Here is a 9,540-nt window from a genome sequence, read left to right as displayed (position 1 = left end):
CAGAACTGGATGCAGTACTCCAGCTGCAGCCTGACCAGTGCCGCATAGAGAGGGAGGATCATCTCCTTGGACCTGCTCGAGCTGCATCTGTGGATGCATGACAAGGTGCGGTTGGCCTCTTAACTGCCTCCCCACACTGCCGGCCCATGTTCATCTTGCATCAATGATGACTCCAAGATCCTTTTCTGCCTCCGTGCCGCCAAGAAGGGAGTTCCCCAGCCTGTAGGTATGGTGTTCGTTCTTCCTCCCCAGGTGCAGCACCTTGCACTTGTCTGTGTTGAATCCCATCCTGTTCTCATCTGCCCATCCCTGTAACCTGTCCAGGTCCGATTGCAGCCTATCCCTCCCTTCTAGCATGCCCACATCCCCCCACCTCTTAGTGTCATCAGCAAATTTGAACAGGTGCTTTTTACCCCCTTGTCCAAGTCGCTGATGAAGATGTTGAACAGTGCGGGCCCAAGGACCGAGCCCTGGGGGACCCCACTGCCCACATCCCTCCAGGTCGAACATGACCCGTCCACCACCGCTCTCTGGGTGCGGCCCTCAGCCAGTTGGCGACACATCTGACTGTGTGGGTGTCGACACCACAGTCGCCTAGTTTTTTAATGAGAATGGAGTAACGTGTCCCAGTGCTTCACCACCCTCCTCATGAGAAAGTTTTTCCTAATATCCAACCAACCTCAACTTCCCTTGCTGCAGCTTGAGCCCATTGCTCCTTGTCCTGTCATCTGCCCCCACTGAGACCAGTCCAGCTCTGTCCTCTTTGGAGCCCCCCTGCAGGGAGGCGAAGGCTGCTATCAACACCCCCCATTTCTTCTTTTCTGCAGACTAAATCAGCCCATTTCCCTCAGTCTGGACACAGGACTCTAGATGTGGCCTCCCCGGTGCTGAATAGAGGGGGAGAATCACTTCTCTCAATCTGCTGGCACCACTCCTACCCACGCAGCCCAGGATGCCGTTCACCTTCTTGGCAACACGGGCACGCTGCTTGCCCATTTTCAGCTTATTGCCCACGGTAGCCCCTAGCCAGTGGGGCCCCAGCCTGAAGTCAAGTCAAAGGTAAGGTCGGTTTGTGCCTTATAGACTAACCGAAGTAACAATCCTGCAGTCACAGGTAGATACAGGCACCCTGTCCTGGCAATTACTCTTCAATGAACCTGCATCTATATACAGGCTTCATCTGCAACAGCAAAGAGGCTGGATGGAGAAGACCAGGGGATAATGTTTCCATTGGCAGACTTGCTGCAAAGAGCTGGGGGGACATGGTGGGGTCTGAACGGGCCTTTGGCACATTCCCACAGCCTGCAGATTGGGTGTCCTTGCCGTCTGGGCAGAGAGAAGCAAAGCTAAATACCCAGATGAGCCCCTCCAGGGTCCTAGATTGCATCTTTACCCTAATCCCTTCAGGGCAGGGGCTACCTCCTCTTTGGGTTTGTACAGTGCCCAGCACGAGGCTACGGTGATAGACTACGGCAAACTGGTCGCGGGGCGAGGGGAGGCAGTGGGTGGGGGTCTAGCTTTCCAGCCACCAGCATCCCCCCTGCAAAACGACACCAGGCAAGGCATAGGCTGGCCTCTTCTTCTGAGCAGCAGGGATTGTCTCATGTCCTCAACCTCCCAGTAGCTTAGCACCTGCCTGCACTGGACCACACATCTCTGCAGACACTTGGAGGATCAGGCTTGCAGTCCTTGCTGGTACCTCGTGGAAGCCTCGGACCCTCTAACTTCGTTAACTTTCTCCCTTCTTGCTGCCATTCGCGTGGCAGTTTGTTCAACAAGGACAAGTGCAAAGTCCTGCACTTAGGAGGGAGCAGTCCCCTGCACCGGTGCAGGCTGGGGGTGACTGGCTGGGCAGCAGCTCTGCAGAAAAGGACCTGGGGGTGACAGGGGACAATAAGATAGATATGATCCTTGGAGGTTTTTAAGACCCAGACAGACAAAGCTTTGGCTGGGATGATGTAGCTGGGGCCGGTACTGCTTGGAGCAGGGGGGTACACTAGATGTGACCTCCTTGCCCCCCATTTTCTGATTTCATGACTAACTACATCACTTTCTTTGCTTTAGCAGGAAGCTTTAAGTTATCCCTGTTGCCCAAGCATTTGCAGGCCAAACACCCAGGCAAACAGTCCATACTGTTTGATTTGAATTAATTGCCATTCAAGCTGTGTGTGCAAATGACTGCCCCAAGGTTGCTTTGATGGGAGTTGAAGCCCAGGGCAGTCTCTAACCCAAAGTTTGAAGCTTCCAGGCTGAACCCTTGCTGAGCCAGTGCACATCAAAAATATATACTAAAACAATTAAGACTTTCCCATATCATTTGTGTGTTTAACCCTCTCCTCCCTCTCTCCCACCAAGCTTCCTTTTCTAAGAAACCAGTCAGCTTTTCATCATATTTGGTTTTAAAAGATCATCTATGCAACAGTTCAAGTGGAGAAGTTTAAGCCCTCGACATTAGGCTGGACAAATTCGGCTTAGAACAAATTCTCGGGGTAACGACGGCAGAGATGGGAAATGGAGAGTGGAAATCAGGTAGGGCTGGAACAATAAAGCAGTTGGATCTGAAAAAGCTCAGATCCAAGGATTTACTGCAAAGGTCTGTATCATCCACAGGACCCCCTTGTAAAGGTTTGGGATAGCAGGCACCTCCTTCATTGAGCAAATCAAGGCATAACGAGACCTCAGACAGCTGACATCCAAATCTAGACAAAGCCTAGAAATATTTTTAATGTTGAGAGTCATTAAGTATTGGAATCAATGGTTATTATGACGGCTTCTCCATCACGTGGGAGCTATCATTCAAGGTATCGTCTAACTTCAACCAAAGTTATGGGCTGGATACAAGAACTCCCCAGTAAAACAATCCGGTCCGTTTTATGTAGGAGGTCAGACTTGATGAGTGATATGATCCTTCTGGCTGTGACCTGTGGAAATGAGCGGTCAGAGCAGAAAGGGATGCACTCCTGTGAGATCAGAGTAAATGCACCACGGGACACACTTGCACACAGACACACCATTACCTCTGGAGCAATTTTTCAAAGGCACCAAGATCCCTTTTGTGACCAAGCACCACCGACAGTCAACAGGAGCTGGATGCTCCTCTGTGCCTTTGGAAATCTCTGTGCCCCAGGGGTCGGTCCTGGGACCAGTTTTGCTCGATATCTTCATTAACGATCTGGAAGATGGGATGGAGTGCACCTTTAGCAAGGTGGTGGATGACACTAAACTGGGGTGTGTAGTAGATATGCTGGAGGGTAGGACTAGGATTCAGAGAGACCTAGATACATTGCAGGATTGGGCCAAATAAATCTCATGAGGTTCAACAAGGACAGGTGCAAAGTCCTGCAGTTAGGAAGGAGCAAGCCCCTGTACTGGGACAGGCTGGGGGTGACGGGCTGGGCAGCAGCTCTGCACAAAAGGACCTGGGGGGGACAAGAAGCCTAACAGGAGCCAGCAGTGTGTCCTTAGTGCCAAAAAGGCGACCGGCATCCTGGGCTGCGCTGGTAGGAGCGGTGTCAGCAGATCAAGGGAGGTAATTATTCTGATTTATTCTGCACTGGCAAGGCCAAATCTGGAGTCCTGTGTCCAGTTTTAGCCCCCCCACTACAGAAAGGATGCGGACACATTGGAGATAGTCCAGTGGAGGGCAATGAAAATGGTTGGGGACTGGGGGACAGGACTGGTGAGGAGAGGCTCAGGGAAATGGGCTGATTTAGTCTGCAGAAGAGAAGACCGAGGGGGATTGAATAGCAGCCTTCACCTCCCTGCAGGGGGGCTGCAAAGAGGATGGAGCTGGGCTGTCCTCAGTTGGGGCAGATGGCAGGACAAGGAGAAATGGGCTCAAGCTGCAGCAAGGCAAGTTGAGGTTGGAAATTAGGAAAAACTCTCACAAGGAGGGTAGTAAAGCACTGGAACAGGTTACCCAGAGCGGTGGTGCAGTCTCCATCCTCGGAGGTTTAAGGCCCAGCTCTGCAAAACCCTGGCTGGGATAATGTAGTTGGGGCTGGTCCTGCTTCAAGCAGGGGGCTGCACTAGATGTAACCTCTTGACGTCCCTTCCCAGCCTCCTTGTCTGTGATCCTATGAAGAGCTCTGGCTCCACAGCTCTGCTCACAGCCATCTTTCGTATGCAAACGCTAGCTCTTTCCTTGCTGCGTATAGTCGTGCTAGACCCCCTCCAGCTGGCGCACTGGTGTGGTGCTGCAAGGAGCTCCACTCCGTACCTGAAGCTCGGTAGATGGGAAGTGCGTTCAACTGGAAGAAAGCCAGAGCTCTGCATGGCAAAGCAGCAAGTCCACTGACGCTTAGAGAGAAGCAAACTTTGGACCAATCTCTTAAAATAGGGATGGCTGGCCTGTAACAGGCAGCCCGCGTGTGCGGTGCATGACAGATTGGGGACGAGACAGGAAACAGAGGAGCAGATAGGGCAGGGAGCAGAAGGCTGAGCAGCAGCTTAGGCCGGGGAAGAACAGAGTGATATTGGGAGAGGATGCAGGGCCAATTTGGGAAAGATTGGTCCCTGCTGTTTCAAAAGTCGCAGTAAAAGTGGTGGTGAAAATTGCTGGATGTAGAAGCATTTGTTGCATAGCGGGAGGGTTTTCCATCCACGCAAGTGTTTGGCTTAGTAAGCCGACACGTTTTGATGGCACTACTTCCCTTCCAACAACAACTGAGCTTTTCCCTATTCAAGGGTAGACTGAATGGAATGGAAAATGAAAAAGCTAAAGAGAAATGGCAGGCTTTGCCAAAATTTCATCCCCAGTTTGTATTGGCCCAGCATCGGAGTGGGGGAAAAAACCCCAGTGTCAACACACGGCTGTTAAAGGGAAAAGTAACAGTGACATTATCTAGGTCAAATCCTTTGTAGGGGAAAGTGAGAAATGCCAAACTAAATAAAACAGTAGTCAAAATACTTTGGGGAGAAACAGCAAGTGGTATTAGGAGTAGCACAGAGAGGAAAACACTCAAGCTCGCTAGTTAACAAGGCACGGAGGGAGCGCTGTAACTACGTGTCGTCTTGCCCTGAAGTTTTCCCGTTCGTTCTTCAACCGCTCGGCATCCGCTAGAGTCCCAAGCCCTTACACGAGATGCTCGTGGTCTTAAATCCAAGATAAGTTTCTCTTCTGAGCAAAAGTTACCTGCTTACCTTCGCACCGGCCTCCAGGCACACGTTCCCTTACGCTTCCTTCAGACGGCCGTTGTGCATAGCAGTCAAGGCCTTTCATCTCGGAGGACAGCTGGGAGCTTGACAAAAGACCTCCTAAGTGTTGTCCCCTCAGCCTGAAAGGGCAAGCGCTCAGCAGCACACAGCAAAGCCACCCTGCTCTTGCCAATGGAAATTTCCGGGGGTGTTTGTGCGGGCAGGAGGCGAGTGTCCACGTGGGAACGTGAGCCGGAGAACATCCCTGCTCAGAGCTGGGGCTACTTGACCCTCATCCCTTGGCTTTCCCTGTGGCAGGTCAGGGCGGCTCTTGGAGCAAAGCCTTGCAGGGTGGATGTGGCGGTTGGAGGAATAGGCCAGACGAGGATGTGCACGTGATGCTTTAGATAGCGCTGGTCCTGCCTCAGGTGGGGGTTGATCTGCTGCTTTTAGGCTACAGGGAGTCGGTCCGAAACCAGAGAACTAAGCCGAAGCGCTCGCCGGGTTTGCAGAAACGTTGGAGTAGCCCGATGCTGCTCCTCTTCCATCCTGCTTTCTCATCTAGCCGGACGCCGCCGCGTCCAGCCACGATGGACGTGCGGTGCAACCCCGCTCAGTTCAGTAGCGTGGCCCTCACCGATTCAAACCCCACCAGCAATGAAGTGCATCACTTCCCTACCAGGCACTTAGACTTAATTCAGGGCTATGAAACAGGCTGCAGTGCTTGTTGTTCTGCCCAGATCAGAGTAAGAAGTGCTGTGTGAAACGCCGTGCGCCTTGCAGCTCCCGGGGGTTCATCGTTTGCTGGATTTTCCATGATTCTAGTCCGGCGATGGCTGGAGACAACCGACTGAGTCAGAGGGTAGCCCTTGCACTAGGAATAAGCCCGACTCTTCAAAACCACATGCCTCCAACCCCTGTGTCCACCAGCAAATAAAGGAAGACAAGGCAATAAACCCAGTTCCTTGCCCAAAATCCTGGGTGAGAAAAGTATTGCATCGTGCACCCTGAAAGGTCAGCAAATCCAGAGTCGGGCAGGCAGACATGGGGGGAACCTGCCAACACTTCCTTCGTGGTCATTAGAAAGCAGTTTCAGCTCAAACACTGCCGTTCATCGGCGATAGCCTCTCAGGGAAGCGGGTTCTGCCGCGGTAGACATCTCTCAGCTGAGAAGACATCACCACCTTCCTGGAGCTGGTGCATTGCCCTGTTGATCTTTTCTGTGCAGCAGCAGCTGGAAATACTTTGCATCATGTGCAGAAAGTAAGGCCCTGCAGGAAGTTGGGAAGGTAGTCAGGCACAGACACCAAGACTGCAGGTGTATCACTACCGCCTGCTGGCCTCCAAAGTTGTGTGCGGCCAATTAAGATGCTCACTACCCATGAGGATCATCTCTTGGGCACTGCATTTTTCTCTCTCTCATGTCTCACGTGCACTGTCGTCAGCTATAGCACAACATGCATCTGAAAAACATCAGCCCAACTGTTTCCTTCCACGAAAAGAGGATTTCCTTCATGCAAATCGTCACGGTGCCTTCTTCCCATTGCTCCAATAGGCTGCAAAACCTCGTGCAGCCTTCTTCCGAGATGTACTAAGCCATCTTTTAGATACAGCCGACACTTTGTCTGGAAGGATGCAAAGGTTTGAAGGTGACATCTGAACTTTGCAAGCGTCAGTGGAGGGCGAGGCACAGCCCAGTTATTTAATGGATTTCTGGTCTCCCCCTGGTGACTATCTGGTTTCCGTGGGATTTGAGGGAACTGCCCCACTGCTCTGCAACTGGAACAGCATTAGAGAAAGCAAGCTGCCTGCCTACCACTAAAATGCGAATCATGGTAACTGATCCTCCTTCCCCGCCCGCATCGACCCGCTGTGCACCTGAGAGCCATTTCTCTTCTGGCTTTGCAGATAAATCTTTCCTTGCACTGAAGCAGCTTCCACCCTTTCCTGAAGCCAGTCACTCGCTGCAGTTTGGCCTGCTCATGGGATGCACAAGTCCCTGGCACGCCTTTAAAGAGGAGCTGGAACAGCCCAGCCTTAGCACGGCTCATGTCCAGAGGCACAACTCTGCATGTCAGATAAGCGCCAGGGCTGTCCTGCTGTTTGCACAGTGCATGTAGAGGACGGGGCCGTCGCATGGCAGTCAGATCGATAAAACTGAACCCTGCTTAGTGCCTGCCAAACACCAGTAACAAAAGGTCTTCCTCAGCACTGTTGAAATGGCCAGCGCCAGCCCATCGGCCTTCCGACAAGCCCGCAAGGTCAATGCTTGTAGGATGCAACTCTCAATTATTTAAATGACAGCTATGCTTTACAGCATAAAAATCCATAGGGGGAAAAAAAACAAACACAAACACCACATGATGGCCAGCAGAACGATGGAGAAACAGGCATTTTCACAATCGCCACAGAACTAGATAATTAAAGAAAAAGGAGAAACGACTCTCACGTTCTTGGGGAAAACATGCCTCCGACTGTTGGGTTTTGTCCGTTGTGTTGGGTATGGTTAACTATCTCCGCTGTCTCGCTGCTCGTGCTGAATTTCTGATTTAGCCTCAAGTCTCAGCTGCTACAAATTTTTATACATTTCGTCGCGGAACGATCCACTCCTGAAGTGAAAAAGATTCAAAAGAAACAACCCCAACCCACCAAAAGTTTTATGTAAGGAAAACACAAAGCAGCAGAAATTCTTGTTTTTGCCAGCTGTCTAGAGATGAAGGATTTCCCTGCATTTGAACACTGGCCGGAGGGGGCAGGGACTTCTTTCTTTCCGAGCAACACTATTATCAGTGTATGCACAAGATCGTTAATAGGGCTATTGCCAAGTAGAGAATTTTTACCGTGAGGATTAATTATGAACACAGATTTCTAGGGAGAGGGGTGGTTTCTCCATCTCTTGCAATCTTCAAAAAAAGGCATCAAGAAAGAATACCTTTCTGGAAGACGCATTTTAGCCAAGCATGGATTACTAGGCTCAACGCAGGAGTAACTGGGTTAAATGCAATATCTTGTGATATATAGGACAGCCTGAATGATCTAATGCTCCCTTTAGCCTTAATCTCTATGAATAATTCAAGCAACAAGAGAGCATTATCAAGCAAACCAGGGAGAATCCTTTTGAAGGATACCAATTTGAACAACGAGGTCATTATAGTGCAGAGAAACCGGGCAGGACACTGAGCGATTGCATTTTTCTCCCCTTTTTAATTGGTGCATGATATGTTATGATTAACATCGCACGAGCCCCGACTTGCAGACCTTGTTTAACTTCTATGTGCTGCAAAGCCCCAAATGAACCCTTGTTAACACCTTATTAGCTAAAGGGTTTAAACAGGGAGAACATCAAGGACGAGCTCGCTTGGATACTGCACAAACCGTACACAGGCACTGGTATCACTCGGCAGGCTGAAACTTCAGCGGCCACACCTCCAAGGTAGACTGACCCCGTGTAAGCCTCTCTTTGGCTCACCGAGTTGCGGGATCAGTAGTCAGCACTGAAGCATTTCATGTAGGGTGTTAAGGTGTGATTCTGCATTCCTGCTAATAAAAAAACAAAACAAAACACATCCCTTTGTACATCCCTGTTTTTATAGGCTCACTGTCTGCCTGAAACCTGTAAGTTGGTATTTATCACATGCTGCCTGCATGGGTTTTCTTTTTTTAATCCCTTGTTCATCCTCCGAAACGTTTTGTTCCAAGAAAGAGGGGCCCATCCTGAGACGTGCAGAGCTCCCACCGACTTACTGGGAACATTACCAACGTAAGGACTGCAGGAGCTGAACCCTCCCCGGGATTTGGACATCTGCCTTTCAACTCAGAACACCAGCTTTTTCCAGGCTGTCCATCACAAGCCTGTTGTGCGAACATTTTTATCTACCTTAAATGGAGACCATTTAAATAGTTCTTCACAGTACATGGCAAAGCCTTTTCCTCTGTGTAGTGGTGCAAAGCCACGCAAGTTGGCTGCAACAGAGTTAAAGTTGGCCTCGTGTCTTTCAGCGTTGCACCACTAGTGACCTCTGGTTGGCATACTTCGGCATTGAAGGTTGACTGACCGCTCTGTGTGCCTATAACCCTATAAAAACAAGAATGTAACAAGTACCAGAAAGTTTGCCAGTGTTTGGAGCTAGCCAAAGGCACCAGCCACTGGACAAGCTACAGTACCTCCCTCTTGCAAGATGTGGTCAACTCCAAGATCTCTCAAAGTTCCTCTCGAGCCAGATCTTCCACCCATCCGTTTAAATGCAAACTGACTTCATAGATGTCATAGACATTAGGGCTGGAAGGGACCTTGGGAGATCATCGAGTCCAGCCCCCCGCCCAAAGGGCAGGAAGTCAGCTGGGGTCATAGGATCCCAGCAAGATAAGCATCCAATTTGCTCTTGAAGGTGTTCAATGTAGGTG

This window comes from Gavialis gangeticus, unplaced genomic scaffold (assembly GCF_001723915.1).
Source record: "Gavialis gangeticus isolate Ggan-Ray unplaced genomic scaffold, GavGan_comp1, whole genome shotgun sequence".
NCBI lineage: Eukaryota > Metazoa > Chordata > Crocodylia > Gavialidae > Gavialis > Gavialis gangeticus.
The sequence above is the reverse complement of the archived record's forward strand: the minus strand, read 5'-3'. Positions refer to the sequence as shown.